The sequence below is a fragment of the Gymnogyps californianus genome, chromosome 2 (genome assembly GCF_018139145.2).
Source record: "Gymnogyps californianus isolate 813 chromosome 2, ASM1813914v2, whole genome shotgun sequence".
NCBI lineage: Eukaryota > Metazoa > Chordata > Aves > Accipitriformes > Cathartidae > Gymnogyps > Gymnogyps californianus.
In genome coordinates, this window is record NC_059472.1 from 135,214,255 (window position 1) to 135,223,441 (window position 9,187).

General features: G+C 43.6%; 1 protein-coding gene across 3 annotated transcripts in view; it reads right to left on the reverse strand.

Moving 5' to 3' along the window:
• Positions 1-9,187, reverse strand: part of BZW2 (basic leucine zipper and W2 domains 2) — a 59,296-nt gene that overhangs the window by 50,007 nt on the left and 102 nt on the right. Inside the window, exon 1 of one of the 3 annotated variants that reach the window (XM_050915695.1) lies at positions 8,967-8,990. The exons of 1 other annotated variant lie outside the window; for it this stretch is intronic. The gene's annotated coding sequence lies outside the window, so the exon portion shown is untranslated. Of the gene's footprint in view, positions 1-8,743; positions 8,792-8,966; positions 8,991-9,187 lie in introns of those variants that run through there. One more of the 3 variants, XM_050915696.1, reaches the window with a different exon arrangement.

Below are 9,187 nucleotides of genomic sequence, written 5' to 3' on the forward strand. Positions count from 1 at the left end.
ATTTTTTTGTGTTGTCTCCTCATACCATAACACTGCTTTTGCAGTGCTGATACCTACCAGGTCAGACTGAAAAGGTCAACAACTGTTTAAACTGACAAGACAAAGGAAAATGGGGAAAGAATCAGGCCTTCCTATACCCAGGAAACAAAAACAACTCAGGGAGGGCATTAAGCTACTAAACTAATCCTAGCATCAAACAGGGTGCCCATGAAATGCTTTGGCTTGACACATTTGGCTTCAGGGAGCTGTGGACCCCTGCTTACAGATGAAAGTTCAAGAATTGCACAACTTCATCACAGGAGAGACCTGATAGTCTGATGCCTTGATGATTTAGCAGTGTAGGTCACTAAATAACCAGTCCACTATCATAAAGAAGGATCTTGGAGGCACAACAGCAATGCAAATAAATTGACATACTGATAGCAGGGCCCATTGGGAAGAAGGCACTTGTCAGCATACAACAATAAACATTTAAACAGGAATAAAACAATTGAAAATATAAAGCCCTTCCCTTCACTCCTTTGGAAAAGTAAATTATGAGTATGTTTTCCTTTCTCTAATTCAAGGAAAAGTCTTCCAATAAAGTTCTGCAAAACAAGATAGCCAAACTCAAAACTTGGCAAAAGACCTCATCCACGTACTGGAGCACAGGAGAAGCAGGTGTTTCCCTGTGTGGGAAAGGGAGCTGAGACTGATGTGCACAACAATGACTCTCAAGGGCAGAGCCAAGGATTCAGGTGGCCCTGGGGACAAGCTGACTGGAGCCTCTTTTTGCCACAAAATGTAAGAAAAAATCTTGGACAGAATATGAGATTCAGCAGCACAACACCGGGCTTCCATAGCACAGGCTGATGGTTTGGGGATACTCAGGTCTTAGTCACAGGAAACCACGCGTAAGTTAATATAGTTAAAGCAGACCTAAGACAGAAAAGAGACTTAACAGCACAGGCTTCAGGAGCAACCTCAGAGAGGTGCAGAGACATGGGACAAAAGCAGCAACAAGACTCTAACCGAACTCATATCAATATTGGCACATACAGAGAAGGCTGTAGATTGAAAAGAAACTCACCATCCCCTCTTCTTTCTAAAGAGTTGACTTCTCCTTGAGTATTTAAAACAAATAATGCACTTTGTTTTTCTAATTTTCTATTGCCTGAAGCATGAAATGGTAGTGAAAATAAATGACGAGCCCTGTATCTGCTAATGCTCAGTAACACGTTCCTAAGATTTCACCCCTGTGCCTTATTAGAAGAAAAATGACTAATTTATAACTTGAATGCACTGAATTAATTTTCCCTCTTAAAAACATTTCTAGAGAAGTAGAGGATTTTATTTATGGAAACAAAACCTAAAATGAAAGGATCACTTAAGCTTGCAAATTACAAACTGTTGAACTGCTTAGACTTCTTTTTCTGCGTGAAAAGAAAACACATTTAAGGAAAACACATGAAATAGCGGTTATTACAATGAAGTACAACCTCAAGGCCATATTTAGTTGTTCTGCCTGCAATCGCTGAAAGGGTTGTAGAAGAGTGTAACTCGTTCGAATTCAAGACGACACAGGAGATGCTTCCTTCCTGTGCTCCTGACCAACCTCTCTGTCCCAGACTGTGTCTAGCATTTTCCTTGCCTGACCTGTCTGTCCTCAATCCTAATTCTCACCAGAGGTAATCCATCCTTCTTACAGGCTGACTAAAAGCAATAATCTTTGTCTGCTACTATGAGTCTGCAATAACTGCAAGCAATCTCTATACAAAACTTCTCCATCTGATCTAGGAATAACTCAGATTTTGCAGAGCAAATCCTTATACAGGACTCCAAAACATGCCTATGTATGAAGTACTCAATGAATTTTAAAATTCCTACAGAAAACTCTATAGTTTTTGTACTAGGAAAAACCACATTTCTAATTTCAAAAGCTCTTAGATGAACAGCAACTAACAGCTCTTATAGACAAAGTCCCTATTACAGTAGGAATCACTACTGATTCACTTCCTGGAAATATTTTCCTGACTTCTGGGAATTTAAAAACCAAAATGTGTAACTCAAGAAAAGATTATTTGTTTTATATGGCACATGTGAGGAAGTTTTTTTACTATATTAAAACGTACTTAGTGATAAAAGCATATCTAAAGATGGGGTGGGAACAAGACTGAACAACAGGAAAAAAAGCTCTTACCACATGTATCAACCGTTACCCAGGTTTCAGCTTCTGTACTGACTCATGACCAGCTTACCTCTTAACTACTTTCCCTTTGCCTAGGAATTATGCACCAAGCACCTCCTAGTCTTGCAATCTGATCTACATGAGCTGCCACTTGCTCCTATCCAACCCCATCGCAAAACTGTGAGCCAAGTCGGAAGGTTTACCAGCAATATGTTCAATATGTTACAAATATATAATTTCCCTTTATTGTGCTTGCACTATACAACCACACTTTACAGAAGACCAAAGCTGTTAAACCCTGAAACTCAAGTGTTTTGTTCTGCTCTCAGCTTACAGCACGTAAGAATCTCGACGAGCACTACGGTGCCGTAAATATGGTCACCACACCACTGTAACCACCCCTTTGGTCACTGGACTCTCTCCTTATTTTGCTTTTTATTTTGGAATAGCTTTTGACTTTTGCAGTCTCTTACAAGATCTACAGCTAGATTTAAGAAGTATGGTACGGCAAGTTTAAAAGGGTTTTCAGGCATGGCAGAATATTATTGCACTCCACAGACTTCTCTCTAGGGAGAAGCAATAGATTTTTTCCATTTGTCAATTTTCCTCTCACACACCAGCGTTACCTCTGAGTAATCATTGAGTATTTTAGTTATCTTTGAACAGATAATTACTATTTTAAATTAACAAGTAAGTACTACTGCAGTTGATGGGAAGACTCATATTTAATCAACAACGGATCACATGGAAAAAGAAACAGTATCAGAAATCAAATCCACAGTTTAATGGGCAACCGTGGCAGCTCACAGGTGAAATTTATTGCACATGAGATATCAGAATGGAATGACTTTACCTGTAGGCTCAGGCAGCGAGACAAATATAGGTGACAGCCTATTGCCTTATGTGCAATACAGACAAGAATTCTTGAATTTAAACAGGAGGAATGAGGACAGAAAATAAGCTGAGGAGTAAAAGATGATGACTCTTAAAGCAATCTGAACTTAATTGCACATATCCATTCAACGCATAATCTTATTCCTCTGCCCTAAACAAACACCTTAAGCCTGCAAACAGGTACATATATCTGTAGATGACTGTAAGCAGAGGTTAAATAAACTTGTCCTAGGTTAAAAAATTACTCACAAATTAGATCTAATTAGACATGTTTAACCCAACTGCCTCCACCATTCTTCACCAGATAAAAGGTTTAATTGTCACTGACTAACTGCTGCTGACACTCCCAGGGTCTTTATTTTTCCCAGTATCGCACTCATAATTCCCAAAAGGTGGTGCAGGGTCTATATGTGCTGTAAATTTTTTCAACGTCCTTCTACATGGAGATGTATTTCCCTCACAGCTTTATATAACTTTATTTACTTTACATCTCTGAAGTTTTGAATTTATTTTAGCAACACCTGTCTGAAAAGCCATTGCAAATCAACTCTTACAGAAGCTGTGCTAATGCATGATTGGGTTATTGCCATCACTTGCAAAGCTTAAGTGGGAAAGAACTTAGTCTTGCAAAGGTGCTCAGCCGGCCCTCTGACACATACTGCTCGGCAGTCACTAAATACATCTCAGTCCTTTATCAGCAAAAAGCTGCTTGTATGTCACTTCTTCTATAACATTTACAAAAACTTTGAAGTACCTACCTACATGGAATTCATATGCATGAAACAATTTGTTTAAAGCTAGGATTTCTCTTAATCAGAAAGAATCATAATGTCTTAAAGTCTCATATGAAAAGCAAAAAAGATGTATTGTCTGAGCAAGTTGTTCATACTAGGACCATATAGAACAAACGATTAAGAGAACATGAAATTAACCTGCAAAGGAGCAATTGATTTTTTTTCCTAAATTAGAGATCCAATGTTGAGTATATAAATGGAGCAAGGGGTACACATATCTGGTTTTGTTATGAAAGTAATGCTGATTTTTTTTAAAAAGAAGCTTTTAACCAGGTAGTACAAATGCACATTTATCTAAGGCACTCACATTGCCCTCATTATCACAATACCTGAGCACCTCAAAATTCCTTCTTTGCACCGCTAACCCTTACTATCTGTGGGAAGATGATGTGGGTTGCCCTTGCATGATTAGCACTTAAAGATATACACAAAAATAAAAGCATATACTCAAAAATGCACTTTGCAGCCTATACAAATAAACTTGTGAGCAGTTTTCTCTAAAGAAACCTCTATAGATGGCTGCTATGCTGGCTACATTCTGGGTGCAAAAACACCAAAGCTGGCTCTGCTCAGTCAGATCAGGTCTAGGAGCAAACCACCACCAGTCACGCTAAAGCAGACTAATAAACCCTGTCAGGAGGACCATAACATTATATGAACCTTCAAGTCCCAAACTGGTACTTTCGCGCTGCTCTGTCCTGTATTTGCCACTGGACAACACTGCTCACCTCAACCCTGCTGACCCAGTAGTCTGGACCAGACAATCTTTTGGAGGATATTTTGGTGTCCTTCTGTCCCATATGCTCGAGAATCCTTCAAGTCAGGGTTCAAGAGAAGATGAAGCGAGCACAGGTCTCATCTTGCCAAACTTTGGATACAGCTAGAGTCAAGTGCTGGAATTTGCTCCTAAATTTTAAAGTGTAGAGAAAGCCTAACTTTGTGCAAGGTCCCACAGGGAACTGGTAGCAGATGGAGATCTCTATCCATGTCTCATGGGCACCTTGGCTATAGGAATACCTTGTCATTCAAAGATATACCCATTGCGTTCAAACACGGATCATGCTTGCCGGTCCCTGGCTGCTTTCAGTTATTCTTTAGCGGTCTTTTTATGACCTACCTTCTGGTACAAAACAAGACTTAGCAATGTTGACAGATCATATCATAGATCCAGTGGCTGTCCTGAGATCCAAAACCAGATGAAACCTAAAAAACCCCCACTTACAATAAAATAAAAATACTTAAGGAAGTCAAAGAGTTATACAATGCCAATCAACTGGGGGGGGGGGAAGTAATCTATCCAGATTAGTATCTGTGAGATCTGAGAAGAAAAAACAGAGGATGTTTCTAGCAATAAAAAACCCTTAAACTTGCATGAACTTGAATTGATCTAAACGAATAATCCTATTAGATACTCCTCACTTTGGCCAGGATATAAGGATTGGAGACAGCAGGACCAAAACCCAGTAGAGGTCTGTCTGAAAGGCTCAGCTCCACGTGAAGGAGATTTCCCATAGCCGAGGCCATGCAAAAGACAGAACCATTTTACAAAAATGCACTTGAGAACCATATGAAATGGCTTTTATATAGGAATGACTAAATAGACCTAAGACTTCAGCTTGGCAAAAAGATAGTGGCAGGGGAATAACACAGGTCTGTCAAGGCATGACTGCACATCAAGGGTGAGCAGGGAACAATACTTCATCGTCTCCCAAAACAGGAACTGGGGGTTGGGGGTGGGGAATCAAATGAAACCATGAAGTAGCAGGTTCAAAAACAAATAAAAAAACGTCCTTTTTCAAGCAGCTGTGAAAGTTACAATCACAGGATGCTACAGACACAAAGTTTACCCAAATTCAAAAAACCCACCGCAGGTTATCAAATACAAAGGTAAACACAAAGATACCACTTTTTGCTGAGGAAGTCCTTAGCTGTGAACCAGTGAGACGGGAGCTAAGAGAATAAGTCATACGAATTATCAATACTTGTTTGACCTATTCTTTTATTTTTCCCTAGATAAAATGTAGCAGGTCAGACTAAGTTTCTCACCGTGCCAAGCCCAGGCACCGAAAGAGGCTATAGGATCTTTGACCCATGCTACAATTAGCAGAGCAGCAGAGTACATGGCCATAATTCAAGGAAGCCTCCAAGACACAAGCAAAGGTTAGTCATTTGAGAGAAAACAGCTTGAAAGCAGTGAAACCAGTTAAGCATATCCTTTTCCTCTCTTCCATGTCCAAAGACTGAGAGTTTCATGGTGCACTCTCCAAGGCATAAGGCAGTCTTCTCCCCTAGCCTGACCCAAGAAAAAGCTTATTGTTTTGTACATTCACCAAAAGTGAATGTTACTCAATTAAAGAAATCTTTGTTATTTTCTTGCATGAATCTTGCTCTCAACAACTGCAGAAAACATCAGGTGTTTAGGATCACCTACACATTGATTACAATAGCCATCATAAATTCCCACAAGCACACCTGCACACACTAGAACCAGCAAACCACAGGGGAAAAATGTCACCACTGCTACCTGCTTCACAAATCAAAAGTATCAGATGTATCACCTAACGAGGAAATAGTGAATTTTTTATATGTAGTACTTATCATTTGAAATCTAAACAATATATTGAGTCGCAGTGAGGTTAACATTTCTTTCTTCCTCTGTAATACCCAAAACTTAATTACCACACAGTAATACCCACAATTTCAATATGTGAAACAAATAGATACAGTAGATAAAAGAAAATGCATTAAGGGGCAAGACACAAAGGTACAGAACCTACATTTTCATGTTCCAGTTCCCTGCCCTGACAAAGATTCCCTATGCTGCCTTGGAAAAACCACTTGCTGCCTCCTTGCTTCAAATTCCACACATAAAATGGAGGCAACACCACTTCATTACCTCATCATGATCTCACAAGGCTAAATCGAAGATTGTGAAATGTCTGCATATTACGGGACTGAAGGTCATTCAGAAGCCTTCCATAGGTAAGAGTAAGAAACACTTCTAACCAGTGTTAAAGTATTTTATTACCCTTGCAGATGGAGCACTCCTGCAGCCTTAGTCACTAAGTGAGCTCTAGTGAGGCTGCCAACGAAAAACTGCGTTTGCCTGTTCACTCTGTGAACTAGGGTGCAATGACTGTACTGACATCCTTACATTAAAAAAAAGGAATGTAATATGCACACTTTTGTACATTGAATGCCTGACAGGTTTTTTTCGGAATATGAAAGGAAGCTTGTAGGCTCCTGTTATTTAATAGTACCACAGAGATTATCAGCGTACTATAATATCACAAAATTTGTTCACAGCAGGTAAAATTCACACCCTGCAGTGAACCAACAAAAGACCACTTAAACCCTAATTTCAGTCTTCACGGTTGAGCCAGTGACAGACTTCTGTTAGCACTACATGGGGCTATCTTTCTGGACCAGAATATAAAAAGCACTTTTGTCTTGAGGGCATTTCCTTCAAGGCATTTTGGTTTCCCACAAAAATAGTCAAGGGAATCTGTTATAATCTGAAGTCCAAAGCAATTTCTCTTATTTACACTTGTTGATTCAAGTAAAACTAGATGGTGGTACCTCCCCGTATTTCCGTGATTTTTAAAATCAGGAAAACATACAGAATTTGGCTGTTTTGTTAAAATCGTCTCACATTTTGGTTTTGTAACCAAATAGTTATGAAGATACACTAGATTCAGAGAGCGTGCTCTTCTATGAACCAAGAAGCAAACAACTGGACTTCACCATTCCTGAAAGTCACTCAAGCAATTAACAAATGTGAAAATAGAGAACAAGATTAGTATTTGAGAGAGAGATTCCAATACATAAGTAGCCATGAGATGACCTGCAAGTACTCAGGAAAGAAAAAAACCAGCTTGCTGATAAAGCTATGCCTTCAAAAATTAGTTACAGGAAAAAACAGGTTCCTTAAATAAAGGATACAAAAAAATATACATTGAAGAGCAGCACAAAGGAGGGTAAAAAGTCAGCACCAAGTACGAGGGTTCTGCTTTTCTCTCTCGTACAAACACATGCACAAATCAAGGATGTTAAACCTCAGCCTCTGTCCCCTGCTAGGGATCTGCAGGATCATCCCTGTGCCTACCGAGCTTCAACTGGAGGAGTGGAAAGTTGGATCCGTAACAAAGATCATTTTTCCACCGACGGTTTAATTTTAGAAAGGCGCTAACAAAAGGCACCGCTCTAAACACCCCAAACACGTTACTTCCCTTACCAATTCATCAAAGTCTGCTTCCTTTTGGAGACACGATGCCGTGATACAACCAGGGCTTTATTCGGCCGCTTTAGCCGAATAAACAGCTTTTCCTGCCTAGAAAAAACACACCCCACAAACCGATGCCATAAAAAGGCAAGAAAGCAGCCCCCGCGGAAGGAAGGACCGCCGGGCACCCGGACTAGCCAGCCGCGGGTGCCAGCCCGCACCGCCGCCCTCCCGCCAGCAGACCCAGCGCCGCCCGTTCCGCGGACCCCGGGGCTCCCAGCGGGCTCCCCCGCGCCCGCAGCGGGCGCCCAGGCGATCCCCGCGCCCGCCTAACGCAAGGGACGCTTCGCCCCTCGCAGCGGCCGGGGAGGCGAGGGCTGCCGGGGCGCGCAAACCCGCGCACGGCGGCATTTCCACGCGGGGGCTTCCTCCGCGGGCACCCGGTCAATGCCGCCGCGGCGCACGCCCGGACCCGCGATGGCCGCCGCGCGCAGGCCCCGCGCCTCGTTCGCTCGCCCGCCGGGAGCTGCCCCGCCGCAGCCCGCGGACGCCGCCCGCCGCCCGCCCGGGCAGCGCCGCCGCGGCGTTGAGGCGCCGCTCCCGCCTGGCGGCGACCGCGCTTCTCCGCGGAGCGGCCCGGCCGTGAGGGGCGCCCGCCCGCCGCACCTGTCGGGTGGTTGCGCGGTCCGGGGAGGGGAGGGCAGGCGCGGCGGCGGCAGCAGCAGACAATGGAGGAGTGAAGGACAGACACATTGACACACGGGCGGCTCTGCGGCCGCCCCCTCCGCCCGCCCGCACCACTCCCGGCGCCTCCCCGGGGGGGCACGGAGGAGGAGCCGCAGGGAAGCCGGGGGAGGGGGCAAAAGAAGAGCAAAACCCCTTTCTCAACTTCACACGACGGGAAAGAGAGGAACAGGCTCCTTCTGTCCGGCAGCGCCGAGCTGGGAAGTCGGCGGAGGGGGACAGCCGGCAGCCAACCCCCCCCACGCCTCAGCGGGAATGGTTTACCCCGCGGCCGGCCCCTGGCAGGGCGGAGCTGTGGGAGGAAGTCGCCATGAGGAGCGGGGCGGGGGCGGGCGTCGCTGGGCTCGCTGCAGGGAGGGGGTGTTT